The sequence below is a fragment of the Sus scrofa genome, chromosome 9, assembly GCF_054392235.1.
Source record: "Sus scrofa isolate SSC_HxYL_T2T_F1_AM1 chromosome 9, Sscrofa_HxYL_maternal_Yorkshire_Landrace_v2.0, whole genome shotgun sequence".
Taxonomy (NCBI): domain Eukaryota; kingdom Metazoa; phylum Chordata; class Mammalia; order Artiodactyla; family Suidae; genus Sus; species Sus scrofa.
In genome coordinates this window covers 57560088-57582350 of record NC_139391.1, presented here as the reverse complement: position 1 = coordinate 57582350, position 22263 = coordinate 57560088, and the positions used below count along the sequence as shown (strand labels likewise).

Sequence of the window (22263 nt, the reverse complement as noted above, 5' to 3'; positions counted from 1 at the left end):
CCTCCTACCATCCCTCAGCTCTTGAACCAGTTCTGTGCAGGAGGACTCTTTATGAAATCCATGCTCGGAGGCATCTACAACTTTGTCTCTAGACAGATGGCAAGCGGAGAATGGCTTTCTAAAGTGACCAACTCATGTTGCACTTTTGGTCTGTGTAACACCTTTGACTATTTTCCGGCACTTCCTGAATGGCAGCTTGAAGAGCCCCTATTCTGAAGCCTCCACACATACCCCCACCCCCATCTGATGCCAGAGGAAAAAATTCTGTTTTGAGACGTACTTACCATCAGAAGCAGCGGCATGCCCTCTGGGCCAAATCTGCCTGCTTAGAAGCCATGAGGTAGAGTTCCTGGGCCCCAGCACGTCTGTCCGGTAGCCTAGACGTTACAGGATGGGTATTAAAGTCTGTAGTGAAAGAAATGTTGGGTCCCTGCAATGTCCAATCGAACCATAGCACCTGGTCTACCCGGAGGGTAGAAGCCAGAGAAATGGTCCTGAGATGGCTTCCTGCTCGAGAAATGTTTCAGAGACGATCGGGGTCTTGGGTCTGGGTGCACCTGGAAGCACGCACAGCCCACGTTTCCACCCAGGAGAAGGGGTCCAAGATGAGGAGGAGATGTGTTCAACCAGGGCCACCTTCAAAGGCTCTCCCCCACCTGTGCTCCTGGCTCTCATCCCTATAAAGAGTTGTGACCCCTGCTCTCATTAGCCAAGGGATTTCCTTCAGGCGCTTCCTCCTACCTTTGTTCTGACTGATGGAGAACAATTGCGATTTTGAAGTCCAATGGAAGAAAGGCGATAGCATCTGTGAAAAATGTTACTAAAAAAATGCAGCTTCCTCCCACTGGCGCACACCCAGTTTCTTCCTCGCTGCCTGGAGCCTTCTCATGGGCAGCCCGCCCGGCTTTCTCACTTGGCTTCTCCCCAGGACACCCCCTTTCAGATCACATGGAGGGGTTCCCAGGCCTGCCCCTGGCTGCTGGCACACTGCAGTCCAGACCCCTGATCCTGGAGCTGTTTAATAAAGTGAAGATACACTATACAAAGGTATGCATTTTTACCATTACTATGCTGAGGCGAGAACCCCTCTTACAGGTGACTTCCAGTCTCAGTTTTCTATCACATTTGCAGAACACAAGCTTTTCTCTAGGTCAGTGTCACCACAGTGTATTCCTAAAAAGGGCGGGATTCCATGGCTTGACTATGCATATTCCTTTGTACGGTATATGTGCCTACCAAAGAGTCACACGACCGCTCATATTCTAAATTCTCATAAAGCCAGTTTCACTGGGTTTCACCTAGTTCCCATAACATCTATAAGCACCACTGAGAAAAAGACTTCTGGAGAATCCATTTTGGACAATGCCATCCAAAGCTCAGCAATTTTGAACTGAGATTGCGAGACAGGACAATTCAAGCCCTATTTATTTTAGAAAATGATTACGAGGCATCGACATGATGATATGCACACATTCTCAAGATCTTTAAAAGCAGGTTTTACTCTTTAAGCTTTCAGTATACACTGCAAGAATACTGAACCCAGTTGAACCCCACCTGGCAGGCAGCATTCTTTATTCTATACCCTACAGAACATTCTTTCAAACTAGTCTGGAGGATTTCATGAGGTCCTTCCTCAACTTGGGTAAAGAGCAACCAAAATTTCTTATTGAAAAACTGTTACTCCTCTCTTTTTCCTTTGTGTAGGTATATTTTTTTTCACAACCACACACTAACGCAAATTAAAGCCACAATGACATACCACGAGATGCCTATTAGAATGGGCAAAACAAAAAATAGTGACAATATCAAATCCTTGTGAAGAGGAAGAGAAACAGAATTACCTAGATGTGGATTGCTAGTGGAAATACAAAAATTCCACAGCACTCAGGAAAACAGTTGGCAGTTCCTTATAAAACAAAACATGCGAGGAGTTCCCGTTGTGGCGCAGTGGTTAACGAATCCAGCTAGGAACCATGAGGTTGCAGGTTCGGTCCCTGGCGTTGTTCTGTGGGTTAGGGACCCGGCATTGCCGTGAGCTGTGGTGTAGGTTGCAGACGCAGTTCGGATCCTGCGTTGCTGTGGCTGTGGCGTAGGCCAGTGGCTACGGCTCTGATTGGACCCCTAGCCTGGGAACCTCCATGTACCAAGGGAGCAGCCCTAGAAAAGACAAAAAAAAGACAAAACAAACAAACAGAAAAAAAAAGCAAAACATGCGATACCGTACAATCCAGCAGTTGTACCTTAGGGCATTTATCCCAGAAAAATGAAAACTTATGTAAACACAAAAACCTGTACATGAATGATAATGGCTGCTTTACTTGTAATAGCCCATGACTGGAAACAGCCCCAAAGTCCTTCAGTGGGTGAATGGTTAAACCAACTATAGCACATGCATGCTCAGAAATACTACGCAGCAATAAAAAGGAATGGACTATTTTCATGTGCTAAAACATGGATGTATATCAAGAGAATTATGATGTGTTAAAAAAAAAAGCTAATCGCCCCACATTACGCATGGTATGATTCCATTTATATAACTTTCTTGACAAAATCACAGAGATGGAGGAGAGATTAGTGATTAGCATAAGATGGAGACACAGGGGTGAGGTGGTGGGAGGAAAGTGGTGTTTCTCTGTAAAGGGATAAATGAAGAGTCTTTGTGATGAGGAGCTGTTATGGATCTGGGCTGTGACGGTGCACAGAAGAACCAACATGTGTGATAAAGTGCATAGAACTAAGCACACACACATGAGCACACGTAAAACTGAGGAAATCTGAATAAGATTGGTAGATTTTTATCAATGTCAATATCATGATCATGACATTATACTTTAGCTTTGCAACACAGTACCATTGGGGAAACTGGATAAAGAGAACCAGGGGATCTCTCTGTATTACTTCTTAAAATCACATGGGTTGGAGTTCCCATTATGGCTCAGGGGGTTAAGCATCTGACATAGCGTCCATGAGGATGTGGGTTTGGTCCCTGGCCTCACTCAGTGAGTTAAGGATCCAGCATTGCCGTAAGCTGCAGTGTAGGTCACAGATGCAGCTCAGATCCACCGTTGCCATGGCTGTGGCACAGGCTGAAGCTGCAGCTCTGATTTGACCCCGAGCCTGGGAACTTCCGTATACCACACATGCAGCTGTTAAAAGGAAAAAAAAATAAACTGCACGGGAACCTACAATTATCTCTACTTGAGGGCAGAGACTATATAAAATTTTAAATGTACAAATAAATTTTTCACACCTCCTTAACAAAGGCCTGCCCTCAAGGGAAACTGTTGTACCAGAGCCTACCTGTCCTGGGGGGCAGGAGAATACCCAACACCAGCTCCTCTAGCTGTCAGTGTGGGTGATGGGAAACTGAACTCTAGCCTCCTCCAGCCTTCCTGTCTCACCTAAGAGAGGGCAGGAGGAACTGAGAAGCAGTTGTTAAGGCCACTGCCCAGAGAGACAGGCTCACGGTCACATGATTATGACTGAGACATGGTCATGGATTATAGAATGTGTTCCCTCCTCCCTCCCCCACCCTATCATTAGGGCTCCCATAAAATAACAGGACTACAGCTAAAACAACTGTGGACTGCATTAAAAGTTAAAACGTAGTTCTACAAAAGACTCTGTGAAGAAAATGAAAAGATAGGACAGACTAGGAGAAAAGGTTTGCAAAACACATGATTGCTAATTGACTAGTACTGGAAACATACAAAGGACCCTTAAAGGCAACTCTCAAAACTGAACAATAAGAAAATAAATCAAATTTACAATGAGCAAAAATCTGAGCAGACACCTCACCAAAGAAGTATATGAAAAGATACTCCATTAGAGACCTGCACATTCAAACAGCAATGAAACACCACCACAACTTATTAAAATGCGAAAGTCCTGAGCTCTGACACCACCAAATGCTGGCAAGAGATTTGGAGCCATAGGAACCCTCATTTACTGCTGGTGGGAATGCACAATGGCAGAGTCACTTTGGAAGACAGTTTGGCAAATTCTTACCAAGCTAAACACACTCTAACCATGCAATCCAGCAGCCACACTCCGTGGTATTTGCCCAAAGGAGCTGGAAACAGACTGACCCAAAAATCTGCACAAACCTGTATAGCTGCTTTATTCATAATTTCCGAAAACTTGAAGCAACCAAGGTGTCCATTAGTGAATGAATGGATTGATAAACCATGGTACATCACACGATGTAATATTTATTATGCAGTACTAAAAAGAAATGAGCTATCGAGCCAGGAAAACGTGTGGAGAAACTTCAGTGCAAATTTCTAAATGAAAGAAGCCAATCTGAAAAGGCCACATACTGTCTGACTCAAACTATATGACATTCTAGAAAAGGTAAAACTATGAAGACAGTAAAAAGTTCAGCTTGAAACTTTCTACACAAAAAGCCTTCTGGGATTTTTGCCTGGGATTGTACTGAGACTATCAATCAATTTGGGGAGAACTGGCATTTTAACAATGCCTGGTCTTCCAATCCATAAACAAAGTATAGCTTTCATTTAATTCCTTTTTAATTTTGTTTCTGCATTGCTTTGCAATTTCAGTGTACACGTCTTCCCATCCTCTGTTAGACTTATCCCTATGGATTTCCATTTTATGCTAGAACCTATAATATAATGTCAAATACAAGTGCTTAGAATGGACATCCTTGTCTTGTTCCTGATCTTGAGGGAAAACATTTAGTTTCTCACCATTAAGGATAAGGCTAATTGTCAGGATTTTTTGTAGATTGCCTTTAGAGGATTAAGAAATTTCTTATCTATTCCTACTTTGCTGAGAGTTTTTTATCATGAACATATATTAAATTTTTTCAAAGGTTTTTCTGCATCTATGGAAAAACTCACATATTTATCCTTTTTTAAATGGTTAAAAAGATAGATTTTTTAAAATGTTAAATTAACTTCATTACTAGGACAAAATTGACTTGATCATTAAGCTATTATTCTTTTTACTTCATTGTTAGATTGAATTTGCTAAAATTTTGTTAAGCATTTTTGCCTCTATGTTCATGATGTATGTTGGACCACAATTTTTTTCTTGTAATGTTTTTACATAGTTTTGATATCAGACTAATATTGACCTCATAATAATAGTTATGAAGTATCCCCTCCTCTTCAGTTTCCTAAATGAGTTTCTCCATAATTGGTATTTTTCTTTAAATGTTTGATAGAAATCACTCGGGAAGTCCTGTGGGGCTGTAGTGTTCTTTGTGGAAGGTCTTTAACTACAAGTTTGATTTTTAAAATAGATAGATAGGGCTATCAAGATACTTCTCTTTTATTTTATTTATTTATTTATTTATTTATTTTGATTTTTAGGGCTTCACACAAAGCCTATGGAAGTTCCAGGCTAGGGGTCAAACTGGAGCTACCACTACCAGCCTACACCACAGTTCACGGCAACACTGGATCCTTAACCCACTAAGCGAGGCCGGGGATCGAACCTGCCTCTTCATGGATCCTCATAGGATTTGTTTCTGCTGTGCCACAACAGGTACTCCCCAAGCTACTTTTCTTGAATGAGTTTTGCTAATTTATATTTTTCAAGGAATTTTTCCATTTCATCAGAGTTGTCTAATTTGTTGATATAAAGTTTTTCATACTATTGGCTTATTTTTCCACCATCTGTAGGACCTGTCTAGTATGCTATCGGCTCTCTCATTCCTGATACTGGTAACTTGATTATTCTTCCCTTTTTAAATTTACTAATAAGTCTGGCTAGAGTGTCATCAATTTTATTGATCATTTCAAAGAATTTTGGGAGAGATTTTTCTTCTCTTAGTTTTCTGGGTTTTATTTCATTCATTTCCACCCTGATCTTTATTATTCCCTATCTTTTGGGTCTAATTAGCTCTTCTTTTTCTAGTTTCGCCAGGTGGAAGTTGACATCACCGATTCAAAACCTTTCTTCTTTTCCAACATTGGTGTTTATTGTGATAAACACCCCTCAAAGTATTTCTGAGTATGCAGAATACAGTCACACTTACTGTTCCGATGTCTTTCCCTATTAAATCATCTGTGTCACTTTGGGTTGATTGATTTTTTTTTTTCTCTCCTCATCATGGGTTTCATTTTCCAGTTACTTTGCACATTTAGTAATTTTTTTAATGGATGCCAGACATCGTAACTTTTACTTTGTCATGTGCTGGATATTTTTATATCCTTATAAATATCCCCAAGTTGGATTCTAGAATATAGCTAAGTTACTTGAAAACATTTGACCCTTTTGGAACTTGATTCAAATTTTGTTGGGTGGAAACCAGAGCTGCAGTTAGTATAGAAGTAATCTTCCCCACTATTGAGGCAAGACTCTTCTTAAAATTCTCCCTGATTCCCCTTGCATTGGGAGATTTTCAACTGCGGATTTAGGAAACAGGAAATACCCTAACCCTAGCTGATGCTCTGTTACAGGGTTTCTTTAATCCTTTCAAGGTGATTCTTTCCCCAGCTCTTCATAGTCTTTTCATGTGCTTGGCCTGATCAGTACGCACCTGAACACTTGAAGGGGACTCTCTTGGTGCAGGTCTCTCCTCTCTGGTGACCTTCCCTTCATTCTAGCTGTCTTGGCTTTCCTTGGCTTGGCTCCCAACTCCATCTTCTTTACTTAAGGAAAAAACTATGCCCTGCCTGGGTTCCTTTCATCCATATTGTGACCTGAACACATTTTCCAGATAATAAGCTAAGGCAATGGTAGAGGTCCCCTCCTATGCTTCCTCCTTTTTTTTTTTTTTTTTTTTTTTTTTGTCTTTTCCAGGGCCGTACCCGTGGCATATGGAGGTTCCCAGGCTAGGGGTCTAATCGGAGCTGTAGCCGCCGGCCTATGCCACAGCCACAGCAACAACAGATTCAAGCCACATCTGTGACCTACACCACGGCTCACGGCAACACCAGATCCCCAACCCACTGAGCAAGGTCAGGGATTGAACCTGAAACTTCGTGGTTCCTAGTGGGATTTGTTTCCACTGTGCCACAACAGGAACTCCTGCTTCCTCCTTCTTAATGACCGCTGTCCTGTGCGGCTTGATGTTCAAAGCCTATGCCTATCTTACAGAAATATCTTTAGTTAACATTACAGGGAACTGGCAGTCAGCAAATTTTGCTGATCAGTATTGGATCCACTTGCATCCTCATTCATGGGCTGGAGCCTGAGAAACGAAGAGTCAATGATGACCTGTGTTCACCTAGTTAAAGCTATCTGAGATTGAAGATACAAGGAAGAAACTATACCTCTGGAGGAGAAATAGGGATAAGTCCCAAACCCCTAGTTTCCTTGTGGGTTATGAAAGATTCCCCTTTCAAGAAAAAAAGGAGGGGTTCTACCAATATCTGGACCAACTTTCTTTCATACTTTCCCCCAAAATAAACCACAGGTTCAAAGAAGGCAAAACTGCCTGTCTTACTCACGATGAAATCCCAACTTCTATATCAGTGTCTGGCATATTAGAGGAATTTTGGAAATGTTGGGTGGATGGACACATCTAAGCAGGAACCAAAAAACCCTCATATCCTCTAACAAATTTAGACAATGAACACAGCAAGGACAGAACATGAAACCCAGGCCCAGCCTTACACTTATAATCCACCTACCCCCACCTTGTTAGCTGGGCTCTAGGAGGCAGAACTTGGAGATGAAGGGGTGACTACTCAGGGCCCCTCCCACCATACTGCTGCGTTTCTCTGCCAAACCCTAAGGTCTCAGGGCTCCTCTTAGCTCAGGAACATCTGTGAGTTTCCTTAAACCCATTTCCAGATTTGGTAAATATAAAAGGCAGAACAAAGTTGAGCAGCTCAAGGAAGTGAGTGAGAGGATAACAGGTCCTTGTGCCCTGGAAACCCGGCATCACTGGACAGTGCTAAATTCGGTACAAAGAAGCCATCTGGCCACTTTAGTCTTAATCCCATCAAGTTTGTTGAAAAGTATTTGCTGGTAGATTGAAAGTGAAGGGAGAATTTAAAAATAGTGTAATTAGATGTGATGCCAGAAAGTCTTGTCACAAGCCATCCAAGAGCAAGGGAGGAAAATGAAGAAGAAATTACAACTACAATTGAATAAATACACCACAATAAATGATAATAAACCCAAGCAGGCCCTGGCCTCAGTGCCTACATTCTTCTAGGCAGTTCACCATGCTCTGTGTGCTGGGCTTCTTGGCAGGCTGAGCTGAGCTGGGCTAGATTCAGCAGTGCTCAGGAATGCGAGTAGGAGGAGGTTGCCAGGCACCACAGCCCTGGCAGGTTGTCAGAGGGGCTAGAAGGGACTGATAGATACCAGGTAGTGCTTTGTCTCTGGGCATCCTCCACTGCCCCAGGTGGACCCAGCCCCCAGCCTGCAGGGGAAACTCACAACCTCCCCCCAGCAGGAAAAAAAGACAGGCTGCAGAAAGCATTTCTAGGGCTAAGCTTGCCTGCCTGAATCATTCTGCATTTAATGACCACTATTCAGCAAGTGCTTTGCATTCTCTAGTACCTGAGAACCTATGCGACAAAAGTTTATGTGGACTTTGGCTTCTTATATTCAATGGGGCAGTGCCAGGAAGCACTGGAGATCCTTAACTTCAAGTGCTAGAGTGCTTGTAAAATCGCACACTAGCTGGGCTTACAAATCTCCAAAGACAGGAATAAGAAGATTCACCTCCACTGCTCCACCGAGGAGCACATTCAGGCCCCAAACTATCAATTAGACAGGAAGGTACCACCTTCTCGCCACTTCAGTGGTTCTGCATCCAGCTAGACAGACGCAAGTGGAAAATTATCTGCAGCACTGAGTCTATAAGGGCAATAATGCTTGATGCAGCAGAGCACCAGTCTTAGGATCCAAAGGCATGAGCTTGTGCCTGGATCCATCACTTACTGACTCTGCAATCATGAACAAGTCGCTAAAGTCAATGAGATCAATCTGTTCATAGACAAGAGAGGATACCATGTCCTATCCCAGTAAATCATAAAATGGCATACAGATGTTAGTGGTTCTTACTGCTAATGACTCTTGGAAACTTGCTGAAAGTTTCAAAGAAGGATACCTAGCAACTAGTATCCTCTTGGCTAAGAGTCAGGAGAATGGGTTCTGTTTCCTAATTCTGGGTGATCTTGCTTCACTTTTCAGAGCCCCTGTTGCTTCACCTGTAAAATAAGGGGGCAAGACTAGATGCTACTAAAGGTCTCTTCCAACGCCAGCATCCCAGTTATATAAGTAAACTCATCTTGGGAAGGTTGATTTATAACCTCTAGGACTGTGTGCCTGCAGCTCAGAATGCCTATGCTCTAGATTGGGGGTTGGCAAACTACGACTTGCTAGACCAAATCTAGCTGACACCAGCTTTTTAAAAATAAAGCTTTATTGGCACACAGCCATGCTTGTTCATTTACTGTTGCCTTGGAGTTGCCTTTGTGTTACAGCAGCAGAGTTGAGAGGCTCCAACAGAAACCACATGAAAGCAAAGCCTGAAACATTTACTACCTCACCCTTTACAGAAAGGTTGCCATCTCCTACTCTAGATGGTTGCTGGATGGTTTCAACCAAAATATCAAACCAAATCTTGCTGACATTCTTTTTTTTTTTTTTTTTTTTTAAGACATAGCATGACGGAGTTCCCCTTATGGCTCAGTTGGTTAAGATCCTGACTACTATTCATGAGGATGTGGGTTCAATCCCTGGCCTCGCTCAGTGGGTTAAGGATCTGGCATTGCCGAAAGCTGTGGCATAGGTTGCAGATGTGGCTCAGATCCCACATTGCTGTGGCTGTGACAAAGGCCAGCCGCTGCAGCCCTGACTTAATCCCTAGCCTGGGAACTTCCATATGCTGCAGGTGCAGCCCTAAAAAGAAAAAAAAGGGCATACTATGAAAAACTGATTGACAATCCAAGATACATTTATGCTTTTATTTTAAATTCTAATGCATCCATGAGCGCCTAAACATAAAGCATAATACAATAATGATGATAAGTGTGCTCAATCTGGGGAGAGAAAGGACATTTACGGCTTGTATAAATGGAATTGTTTTTCACTGGATGGAAAGTTTAAATAGACAGGGTTTTTAGGTCATAATAAATGAGGCTTATGTTATGTTCCAAAGAGAAAGACAATTTCTCTTGCAATTTCTCATGTAAACTAGATGAGAGGAAGGCAGAATTAGTATTTGGAAGGAAATTAATCTCCATACTCATATACAAAATCAACTATACCCTGGAGTGGAAACTCCTCAACATTTTCTCATCAACCCCACCCTCACTCACAGAGGCATCGGATCACGCCATTTCTCCCATTTCCATTCTCCCTGCAACACACACACACACACACACACACACACACACACACACACGCACACACACACACACAACAAAAGCGGGAGACACTGAACTCCAAACAGAAAGAAAGAAAGAAGGGAGGAAAAACAGTACATTCTTGAAACCTGTGCGGCTTTAGAATTTGCAAAGCAGAAGAATGAACTGGAGAATCGGTACTTCGTTATCCTGCAGAGAAGGGGTGCCAGCGAAGGGCTCCACTCCCACCCCCACATCCACCCACCTGATGAAACAAGAAGACAGTGGGAAGTAATAGGAAGAGGGAGAAAGACAGGCCCCACCGTCCGGGGGCCTCTCTGAGGGTTTAGCATGAGCCACCTCCCCTCGGTGCGGTGCCAAATCACACCTGACCTAGCTCAGCATGGGATTATCTGTGGCCTGAAAGTGGTGTGGGTGTGAGGGGTATGGCTGTGCATTTGCTGCTTCTCCACCTTCCATATCAGTTACCTGCTGCAGTACAAGCCATTCGAATTCTTTATTAGCTCAGAAATCTACACATAATCAAGTCGGCTTGAGCTGAGCAGTCTCTTGGGGAGTCATACAACCACAGGCAGTTGGAGGGGCAACTGGGAGCTGGTGTGTCTCAGATGGCATCTCTCCGGGTGGCTCAAGCTAACGATCGATCGGCTAAGCTCCCTTCTCTGCACGCTGCAGAGGAGGGAGGTTCCAGCAGGCGGGGAAGGCGAGTCCCAGTGCACAAGCACTTTTCCAGCCTCACCTCACATCACACTTGCTAACCTCGCATCAGCCAGAGCAGGCTGGCCGGCCGCCCAGATTCCAGGAGGAAAAAGCAAGCTTCCTCCTTGACGGAGTTCCCGTTGTGGCTCAGTGGTAACAAACCCAACTAGTATCCATGAGGATACGAGTTCAATCCCTAGCCTCGCTCTGTGGGTTAAGGATCCAGCTTTGCCAGGAGTTGTGGTGTAGGTCGCAGATGCTGCTCAGATTGGGTGTTGCTCTGCTGTGGCTGTGGCTGTGGCTAGGCTGGCAGCCGCAGCTCTGATTGGACCCCTAGCCTGGGAACTTCCATATGCCGTGGGTGCAGCCATAAAAAGACCAAAAAAAAAAAAAAAAAAAAAAAAGCTTTGGCCTTGAGCAAGCTCACAGCGCAGGCTCACACACAGGGATAGGCATGGCATGTTTGTGGCCATTTTTTATAGCCCATCCAACCATCCTAGTCTTGCGTTCCCAGGGGATGAACCTGAGGCTGGAGTATATGGTATAGCTGTGATTTGTTAAGCTGTGAGGCATCAGAGAAGGAAAGTGGTATTTGGAGTGAGTCAGAAAGACTTAAGATAGGAGCTTAACTCTGCTGCTTATTTACTGTATGACATCAGACACGCTGCTTAATCTCTAGGAGCACTTTTCTCAGCTACAAAGTGGAAACAGTGTTATCTGCTGCACAGAGCAAGATGCCCATGCAGCACCTGCCACAGCGGCCTTTGAGAGACTTGGTGTCCATCTGCAATTACCCTGCCTGCTTGAGTGGATGCTTCATAGCCAGCAGCTGCCGACAGGTGAGACTGGGTGAGGCTTTGGCTCTTCTGAGCACCGAAGTTGGCGTTGGTAAATAACAACACAATAATCCCGCCCACATGGCCTCTCACATCAAAAACCATATGACAGGAGTTCCTGTTGTGGCTCAGAGGGTTAGGAACCTGACTAGTACCCATGAGGATGCAGGTTCAATCCTGGCCTCATTCAGTGGGTTAAGTATCTGGTGTTGCCACAAGCTGCAGCGTAGGTCACAGATGCAGCTCAGATCCAGCATTGCTGTGGCTATGGCAGAGGTTGGAAGCTGCAGCTCTGATTAGACCCCTACCCCAGGAACTTCCATATGCTGCAGATGTGGCCCTAAGAAGAAAAAGAGGAGATGGAAACATATGCCATATGGAACTGCTTCGTCTGTGAGGACCTGAAGGCTTGGGGGCCCTCCAGACCTCAATCTCTCCGAGAGGCTGGGACAGCCCCCAAAAGGAGGGGTACAGGGTGAGTAGGCAAGGGGGCATCAAGCGCTTCACACTTGGACTTTTTCCATTATCCAGTATTGAAGATTGGGTGGCTAAGGAACCACGTCCAAAAGGAAAGGAATGTGGCCGAGGGAGGGCCTTGAGACTGTACAGATTCTCCTGGGGTACCTCAGGAGCCAGTCGAACGAAGGAAGGGACTGTGCCACGAAATCTTTAGTGCAAGGGCACTTGGAGGGCTTGTGACAGTCAAAAGGGGATCTGCCAGAAAAGTGGAAGTCATCAAACAGCAGCATTTGCGAAGGTAGGGTTCAGGCCCTGGCCTCATGGATACCGGCTACAGTTTTCCCAAGCACCATGCCCACAGAACTGGACCTGGGCAGGGTCTGCTGTGGCTTGTGGCAACCAGCGCTGAGACTCTCAAGACAGTTCCAGGGCCAGGGTGTAAATGCACTTGCTGGCAGAAGGCACACTCATAATTAAAGTGCTTCGGGGACATTAGGAGAGTATGTTTACATAAGTCTCTGACTCTTTCTTGGAAGCAAACCCAGGGTCTTGAAACGACATCCTCTCCATAGGGATTGTATGCTTCTTGTATCAATAACCAAGATCTAGGGGGTTCGAGGCACAACAGTTTCTCAGCGAATCTACCTGAGGTGCCCTCGGTAACATTCTCAGAGGTGTTGGGTACCTGAACAGAGAAAAGCCAACTGCCCAAATTGTTAAATTTGGGTAGGTTAACCAATTTATTCTAGGTTTCCCAGTTTTTCGACATTCCACATCCCAGGAAACCCCTCAGTCCCAGGAAAACCAAGATGTTTTGTCACCCTCTGGGACCCCCTTAAAGTCAGAAACACAGTCACCCATCCAAGGTCTGGTTTACTTCTGTACACTCCAAGAGCTGTTACAAGGATCTTCCTGCAGGAATAAACTAACCAACAAGGAGTTCCCATTATGGTTCCATGGGTTAAGAACCCGACTTCATGTCCATGAGGATGCAGGTTTGATCCCCAGCCTCACTCGGTGGGTTAAGGATTTGGCATTACCATAAGTTGCAGCATAGGTTGCACACGTGGCTTGGATCCAGCATTGCTGTGGCTACCGCGTAGGCCTGCAGCTGCAGCTCCAATTTGACCCCTAGCCCAGGAATTTCCATATGCTGCAGGTGTGGCCCTGAAAAGGAAAAAAAAAAAATTAATTAATTAACCAATGGAACAAAGAGTACCTTCTGCTCTGTCTAGATCAGGCCTTGCCTGTTGTATTAGTTGGGATTCTCCAGAGAAACAGAACTAATAGGATGTGTGTATAAACATACAGTGGACCCTTGAACAATGCAGGGGTTGAGCGCACCAGTACCCCATGCAGTGTGAAAATCTGCCCATATCCTTACAGTCAACCCTCCATATTTATGGTTCCACCTCCACAGAATCAACCAACTATAGATCATGTAGTACTGTAGTATGTATTTATTGAAAAAAAAAATCTGTGTACAAGTGAACCTACATGGTTCAAATCCATAGGTCAACTGTATAGAGAGAGAGAAAAAAAAAAGAGAAAGATTTATTTTAAGGAATTGGCTCAAATGATTGTGGAGACTGGCAACTAAAGTCCAAAATCTGCAGAGTAGGTAGGCAGTCTGGAAACCCAGGGAAGAGTTATGTTACAGTCTTGAGTCTAAAGGCCACTTCAAGTTTCCTCTTCCTTAGGGGGACTCAGTCTGTTTCCTCTTAAGCTTTCAACTCATTACATGAGGCCCATGTCCCCCTATGGAGGATAATGTGCTTTACTCAGCATCTACTTTTATCTCATCTTTTTTTTTTTTTTTTTTTTGTCTTTTTAGGGCCACACCCATAGCCTATGGAAGTTCCCAGGCTAGGGGTCTAATTGGAGCTTCAGCTGCCAGTCTATGCCACAGCCACAGCAACATGAGATCTGAGCTGCATCTGCAACCTACACCACAGCTCACGGCAATGATGGATACCCCACCCACTAAATGAGGCCAAAGATTGAACCTGCATCCTCATGGATCCTAGCTGGTTTCGTTTCCATTGTACCACAATGGGAACTCCCTTAATCTCATCTTTAAAAAAAAAAAAAAAAAAAAAACCCTTCCCAGCAACATCTGGACTGGTGCTTGGCCAAATACCTGGGTACTGTGGCCTAGCCAAGGTAAGACATTAAATTCTCCACCACACCTGGTCAGGTTCCAGTCAAGCCAAGATACAGCCCCCTCCCTGGAAGCAACTTGGACTCTGGTGGAATATCCTAGGGAGGATGCCCTCCAAGAACTGGGGGTCCTCCCTCAAGGAGGATCTCAGTTCCAGGTCCACACCACCTACTCTGGCTGAGAAGCTGGAGGGTTCTGACAGGGCTTCCTCAGGACGGGGAGGATACCAAGGCTAGGACTAGAGTCGGCCAGGGCCCTTCTCAGTTTGCTTAACGGTGTTTTGAAGCCACAGTAACACTGGAATGAGAGCGGATATCTCATCTCCTCCCCAAAGTGTGGGAGGAATTGGAAAGCAGCATCTCTGGCCTCTCTGAAAGTTCTGGGTGTGCTAGAGTTCCCTGGCTCTGGCTGCAGCAGTGACAAGGAAAGAGGAAAGCAATGCCCGTCAAACAGCTCTGCAGAGCATAGAACACGGCTGGACCGTCTTCCCTGTAGTGAAGACATAAAAGAATGGCCTTTAGCCACAATTAGAATAGACAATTACAGAGCCCTTGTTTGTGGACAATACAGGATTTTAAAATATTACAGCTGTAATCTTCTACTGACCATAGAATCGCAGCGTTGGGAGGGTCTTAAAATTCATCTGGTCATTGTATCCAGCTGTAACATTTATTAAAAATGAACTGCAATGAGCCAGAGGCAGCATCATTATTGACTGGCTCTGATTCTCCCATTGTGTATTCAGAGCAGCCCAAGTTAAAAGAATCTGAATTCTTCCAAGGCATTCTAATAGCTCCCGCCTATCGTGGTGTTTATAATTCTTCAGCCTTCGGTCATGGTCTTCTTTACCCTCCCATGAGCTCCCTGGGTTCCTGTTTGATAGCACAGGCCCAGAGCACGGGGGAGAAAGGGAAAGGCAGGGAAGATGAGCGGCCACGATGGGGAAGGCAGCGCCTAAAGTCCAGCAGAGGCAAGACTCGACAGGGAAGCTAAGGGCAAAAATAAAGTCAGAAGGACTGAACTTCGGTGGCCCAGACAGCAAGAGAAGACAATTGCCAGGACCAATAACAAAGAGAAAAGACTGAAAAAGAAGGCAGAGGGAAGACAGGGCATAGGAGTAAAGAGGAAGGGGCAGAGACCAGTTACGGGGCAGGGAGATGGGGTGGGGCGGGGCGGGGGGAGGGGTGCGGAGGGCGGCTGAACATAATGGAGCTTAGGCTGGAAAAGGTTACACAGAGGAGCCAAGTCTGTTTGGTGGTGGCAATGGACCTGCTGGATGGAAAACAAAGAGGCTGGCAACTTGACCACGGGCAAAAGCAGAGGTATTTCCATTCTCCGGCTCATGCCCCTGATGGGCTGTCCCTGTTCTAGAAGCTGCCTTGGTCAAACCCAGAGCAGTGGGATAAGCTGATTCCTCCTCCTCTCAGACACTGCAGTGAAAATGTGCCAGTTTTGGAGTTCCTGTCGTGGCGCAGTGGAAACAAATCCGACTAGGAACCATGAGGTTTCAGGTTCGATCCCTGGCCTCGCTCAGTGAGTTAAGGATCTGGCATTGCCATGAGCTGTGGTGTAGGTCGAAGACGCGGCTCAGATCTAGTGCTGCTGTGGCTGTGGTGTAAGCGGCAGCAACAGCTCTGATTTGACCCCTAGCCTGGGAACCTCCATATGCCTCGGGAGCAGCCCTAAAAAGACAAAAGACAAAAAAAAAAAAAGAAGAAGAAGAAGAAGAAGAAGAACACTGCCAGTTTTAGTCAGCTTAGCCTTTTCTCCTAACACATGTCCTCTGTCTACATCACCCAGGAGACATGACGTCTCCCCATGTTAAATCTCCCATACTTAGGGTACTCCCTCAGATAAATGAAAACATACATACCCATCTTCCCAAAACATGTTCTGACATTTATTCATATCAGCAAACAAGCCACAGAAAACCTCCAAACCTCTGAAAAACACGCTAACCCAGCATTTCCCCCAGCAAACACAAAACTCACTTGCTCTCTCTCTCTCTCTCTCTCTCTCTCTCTCTCTCTCACACACACACACACACACACACACACACACACACACTACAAAACTAAGCAGCTGGTCAACCTGCGAGGAGACATGATGTTTTAGAGATGCTCCTGACAGCCCATGGGGGAGTCTGTGGCATGGCCTGTGATGGCGTTGACCAGGTTGTATACTGAATGTACAGTAAGTATGTCAAAAGGAAAAATCATTTCTAAGAACAATGATGGAAGTAGCCCAAATGTGTGCTTGGAGAAAACCAAGTGAATTTGGGTTTTGGTCCAAGTAAAATATCAAAAGGATGAATCAGAAAAATATATATGTGGGGCTTTGAAAAGTTATTTTTCTTTGTACAGTTAAAATGGCAGAGTTTCAATTTGAGTTTCAAGTGCTCAAGAGATGTGTCAAATGATCCAGTTTGTAGCTTGTGACCAGCCTGGAGGGGAAATGATAAAACATTGTTTTGATTATGGACCCAAGATTGTTTCAATAAACACAGCCTGGAGATCACGTTAATATCCCTTTTTTTTTTTTTTCCTTCAGTGTCTTTCTCTTTTTACTGAGCTTTTAAAAAGAGTTTTTATTTTGGTTTTGATAGGGGCCTTGGAGGCGCCTGCCTTCAGCCTCAGAACCTTCCACGTCCCCACTGTTTTCTGATGTACTTCAGTCCCTTTTTTGCACAACTCCTTTGAGATGGACTGGGGTCTAAAGCTTTTATAATACTAGGCAGTAAATCTCACTCTCAGGGTCAGTCCAAGGCCATCAGACATGAGAAGACAACCCAAAAAACTGACTCGATGTGCTTGTGACTTGGGGGGATGTTGGTGAAGGAAATGGGATTAGGAGGAAGCGGTTCTGATTTCAAGTCCTGGCTCTGCTATTTCTGAGCTTTGCCTCCTTCCAATTTTTCAAACAGCAAATACGGTTGACTGTCTAAGATGCACAGCACACACAAAGGAGTGGAGGCAGAGCAAAGAAGTCTGTAGTTGGGGGAGTGACAGGGTCAACAATGAGAGATGGCGCAATGTCATGATACAACCTGGAAAGACATGCAAGGTACAAAGTCTGCACAGAGGAGACAGGGAATTCTTCTCTTGGGAAGAAGAGGGTCAGCTTTCACTAGAAGATGACATGTGAATTAAGTTCAAAAGATGGATAGGAGTTCAACCAGGTAAGAAAGAATGGGTGAAGGATACACTTGGTCAAAGGAAGAGCAGGTGTAAAACCTCAGAGATGGGACGAGTGCAGGTGTCTGGGAAGCTCCAGGCAGTCTGTTCTAATTGAAGCACCAAGTGCACAGGATGAGTAGGAGGGCGGGGCTGCCAGAGGAGCTGAGGATGAAGGGCAGGCAGAAGCCGGTGCATGAGCTTAGACTTTATGGTGTAATAACAGCAGCTCATTTTCACAGCACACTTCATAGCATCCAATATAGGGTGTTCAAACATTCTCTAAACATCATCACATTCTTACTACTATCCTAGAAAGAAGATATAATTATTCCCCTCCACTTACTGGTTGAGAAAACCAGTCCTTAAAGAACATATAAAACTTGTACACGGAGTTCCCATCGTGGCTCAGTGGTTAACGAATCCGACTAGGAACCATGAGGCTTCGGGTTCAATCCCTGGCCTCACTCAGTGGGTTAAGGATCTGGCGTTGTCATGAGCTGTGGTGTGGGTCACAGATGGAGCTCGGATCTGGCGTTGCTGTGGCTCTGGTGTAGGCTTGCAGCTACAGCTCCGATTCGACCCCTGGCCTGGAAACCTCCATATGCCATAGGAGCAGCCCTAGAAAAGGCAAAAAACAAAACAAAACAAAAACAAAAAAAAAAAAACTTGTATAAGACAGAGACAGTGAAAGAGGAAGTCGGGACTCAAACCCTACCCTCTCTGGCTATAGAGTCCCTGTACCCCCTCACACACATGAGTTTCTTGAATTTAGCAAATACAGATCATGATGATCTTTGCCAGGTCAATTCTGATAGATTTTAGAGGGGAAGAAACTACAATTGAACGGGTTGAGAAGCAGATGAATTTCAAGGAAGAAGATTAAGAAGTTCAAGTCTTATGTTCCCAATTTCTGGTTTTCTTCAACATAAAGTAGAGGATGAAATGGACAGGAAGGTGAAGGAACTCCAAGCAAGGAGGCTCAGATTCTGGAGTGAACTAACTGCACCCCAGGGAAGACAATTTGCCCAACTGAAGAAAGCAGAAAGTGCTGCACACAGGGTAAAAAAAAAAAAGGGGGAGTAGCACAAACTGCTCCCTTGTTCAGAAATGGGGAAATACATCCAATGGGGCCCTGGGGAGAGGCACCAGAGAAGAGGTGACACGAGTGGGACACTGGAGAATGAGTAGACATAAGGTGGAGGGAAGAGCTAAGTCCAGAATGGCCAGTAGCTGAGCAAAAGCACAGAAGCTGCAAAATCCAACATATGTTTGAAGAAAATGAAGCTGGACACAGAGCTGAAGTCTGAAATCCAAATAAGGAAAGACTCTCATACTAAGTGAAATTAAGTCAGAAAGAGAAAGACCAATACCATATGATAGCATTTATATCTAGAATCAGATAGTTGTATATGGCACAAATGAAACTTCCCACAGAAAAGAAACTCATGGACTTGGAGAACAGACTTGTGGTTGTCAAGGGGGAAGGGGAGGGAATCTGGGAATCTGGGGTTAATAGATGCAAACTATTGCCTTTGTAGTGGATAAGCAATGAGATCCTGCTGTATAGCACTGGGAACTATATCTAGTCATTTATGATGGAGCATGATGGAGGATAATGTGAGAAAAAGAACATATATGTGTGTGTGCGTGTGTGTGTGAGAGAGAGAGACTGGGTCACTTTGCTACAAGGTAGAAAAAAATTTTAAATAAAAATTGAAAGGAAGGAAGGAAGGAAGGGAGAAAAAAAAGGAAGAAAGAGAGAAAGAAAGAAGGACTGGGACTAGGTTTTGGAAGGCAGAGTTAAGGCATCCAACCTTCATTGTGAACACAGAGGACCACCAGAGATGTCTGCACAGGCAGCAATGTGATCACAGAACTGTCCCAAGGCCACTCATCAGGCCGTCTAGGTCAGGGTGGAGCAGAGCACCATTTGTGCAAATAGCCCAGGTGTCAGAAGACGAGGTTTGGGCTGGGGTGGCGGTAGCAGGAAAGGAAGGGAAACTTCAAGAAGTATTATGAAAGAAGAATCAGCAGGACTCTGACTGATGAGATGAAGACATCAGTTATGATCCAAAGGGTTTGAAGGCTTCAACAATGGCTGTACCATGAACAGGATGGCAGCATCAGGACAGGGTTGTGTGTAGTTTTCATTTCATTACTTTTGATACTTGTATTTGGTGAAGAAAAACCTGAAAACTCAGTTAAGGGGAAAAAAACTCTGGAAAAAAGTCCACAATCTCATTGTTAACTTTCCCTTTTGATATATACCCTCCAGGTTTTTTCTTTCCTCCTACATCTGTATTTCTAATATTTTTATTATATAATTAGGATCATCCTGTTTCATGCCTTCTCTTCACCTTAACAATATATAGTGAACATCTTTCCACATCAATTAATTGTAAATCACACAATAGCCAAGATATGGAAGCAACCTACATGTCCATCAACAGATGAATGGATTAAGAAGATGTGGTACCTCTATACCATAGAATAATACTTAGCCATTAAAAAGAAAGAATAATGCCATTTGCAGCAACATGGATGCCACTAGAGTTTCTCATACTAAGTGAAGTAAGTCAGAAAGAGAAAGACAAATACCATATGATATCACTTGTATGTAGAATCTAAAATATAGCACAAATGAACCTATCTACAAGACAGAAACATAGTCACAGACTTAGAGACTAGACTTGTGGTTGCCAAGGTCAGGGGAGGGAATAGGATGGACTGGGAGTTTGGGGTTAGTAGATGCAAACTATTATATTTATAATGGATATGCAATGAAGTCCTACTGTATAGCAGAGGGAACTATATCCAGTCTCTTGGGATAGACCATGATGGAAGATAATATGAGAAAGGGAATGTATACATATGTATGACTGGGTCACTTTGCTGTATAGCAGAAATTGGCACAATATTGTAAATCAACTATACTTTAATTTAAAAGATTGTAATTCAGCATTGTTATACTGATTATATAGCACCTCAGCTTATGGCTCTATCACAATTTATCTTCTCCCTTGATACAAAACATTCTGCATGATTCCAATTTTAGCTATAATTGATATTTTTCAAGCTGAATATCTCTGTACATCTTTAATTATTTCTTTAGTATATATTCCTAAAAGTATAATTTGAGGTCAAAGAATGTGTAAGATTTGCTAAAGCCTTTGAACCATATTGCCAAACTTCCAGAAATAAGCTATTTATAACCCCATCAGCAGTATAGAAGAGTAAAGAGGGGTTTTTATTAGAGAGAAAATAGGAACAGTTTTAGATATGCAGATTTTAAAATGTCTATAGGAGGTTATCAGTGCAATGGCAAATAAATAGCTGAGAAAGAAGGAGCTAGACTGTAAAAGAAAGATCAGGTCTCTCTTCCCATTCCTCCTCATCTTTTCACCACCATTTCTCTCCCCTCCCCTTCCCTCTCTCCCTTTCTTTTCTAAAAATTTAGCCCCAAAACTATCAGAGAAGATGAGCAACATAGGCATTCAGGCAATTGGGGTGGGAGGGGGAAGGGGGGAGAGGGAACAGCAACCTGATCCAGGTGTCAGCAGAGGGTGACCTGGGCCCTCCAAGGGTCTCAGAGCCCATGTTGGGCAAAAAAGCCATCTGTGCAAAAAGGCAGCCAGCACAGGTGGTCAGAGCCTCAGAGAGGTGAGGCTGGCCACCATGCAGGCAGAGTTTTGTGGCAGAAGTGAGGGGAAATGGTTAACATATAGAATGACTGATCAAACAAGTAAATAGGCTGAGAATTACAGAAGCCAGGCTTTCTACTGGGCTACTGTATTAGTCTGAATTCACCAGAGAAACAGAACCTGAAACATATAAATAAAGAAGTAGACATAGATGGAGAGAGAGAGAGAGATTTATCCGCAGGAATTGACTCACACGGTTATGGAAGCTGACAAGTGCCAAGATCCGCAGTCAGCAAGCCGGAGTCCCAGGAGAGACGATGGCGTGGTTCTGCTCCAAAAACCTGAGAACAAGGAAAGGTGATGGGATACGTTTCAGTCCAAGTCTGAGTCCAAAGGCAGAAGACCAACATCCTAGCTCGCAGATGGTCAGGCAGAGAGTGAATTCCCTTTTACTCAGCCCTTATGTTCTATTCAGGACTTGAGTGGAGTGGATCGGGCCCACCCACACTGGGGAGGGCAATCTACTTTCCTCAGCCTACCAATTCAAATCTTTATCTCATCCAGAAACACCCTCCCAGACACACCCAGAAAGACGTTTAACCAAATATCTGGGGACCTCGTGGCCCAATCAGGTTGACACATGGAATTAACCATCACAGTTACCAAAATGGGAAGGGAGAAAACTAGAATGAACGCTCTGGGCTGGAATTAGAAATATAAATGTGAACTCACGGTGATTAATACACAGAGAAACACAGATGTCAATAGGTGTGTGTGTTCCCTAGCTCTTCCCTCTGAGAGGGGGCTGGGAGCAGTAACACCCCAATAGCAGTAAGGTCACCTAGCACCCAGAATTTGGTTTCCAGATGCCATTTTTTGTTGCAAGAGTCCAGGGTTCCTTAGAAGAATCGCTGACTCTAAGACAGAACGGAAAAAGTAAAAAATGAGCCCGAAACAACTTCTTGTGCCAGAAAAGGAGGCAGTTTTCAAAGA

General features: G+C 44.3%; 1 protein-coding gene across 12 annotated transcripts in view; it reads right to left on the bottom strand.

Annotated features, from left to right (window-relative positions):
- The window catches only part of LOC110255461 (uncharacterized), a 334726-nt gene that overhangs the window by 197520 nt on the left and 114943 nt on the right, over positions 1 to 22263 (bottom strand). For 3 of the 12 annotated variants that reach the window (XR_014816769.1, XR_014816773.1, XR_014816777.1), the window contains 2 exons: positions 21526 to 21611; positions 285 to 377 (listed from right to left, as the gene is read on the bottom strand). The gene's annotated coding sequence lies outside the window, so the exon portion shown is untranslated. Of the gene's footprint in view, positions 1 to 284; positions 378 to 21523; positions 21710 to 22263 lie in introns of those variants that run through there. The other 9 variants (XR_014816770.1, XR_014816767.1, XR_014816776.1 and 6 more) reach the window with 4 other exon arrangements.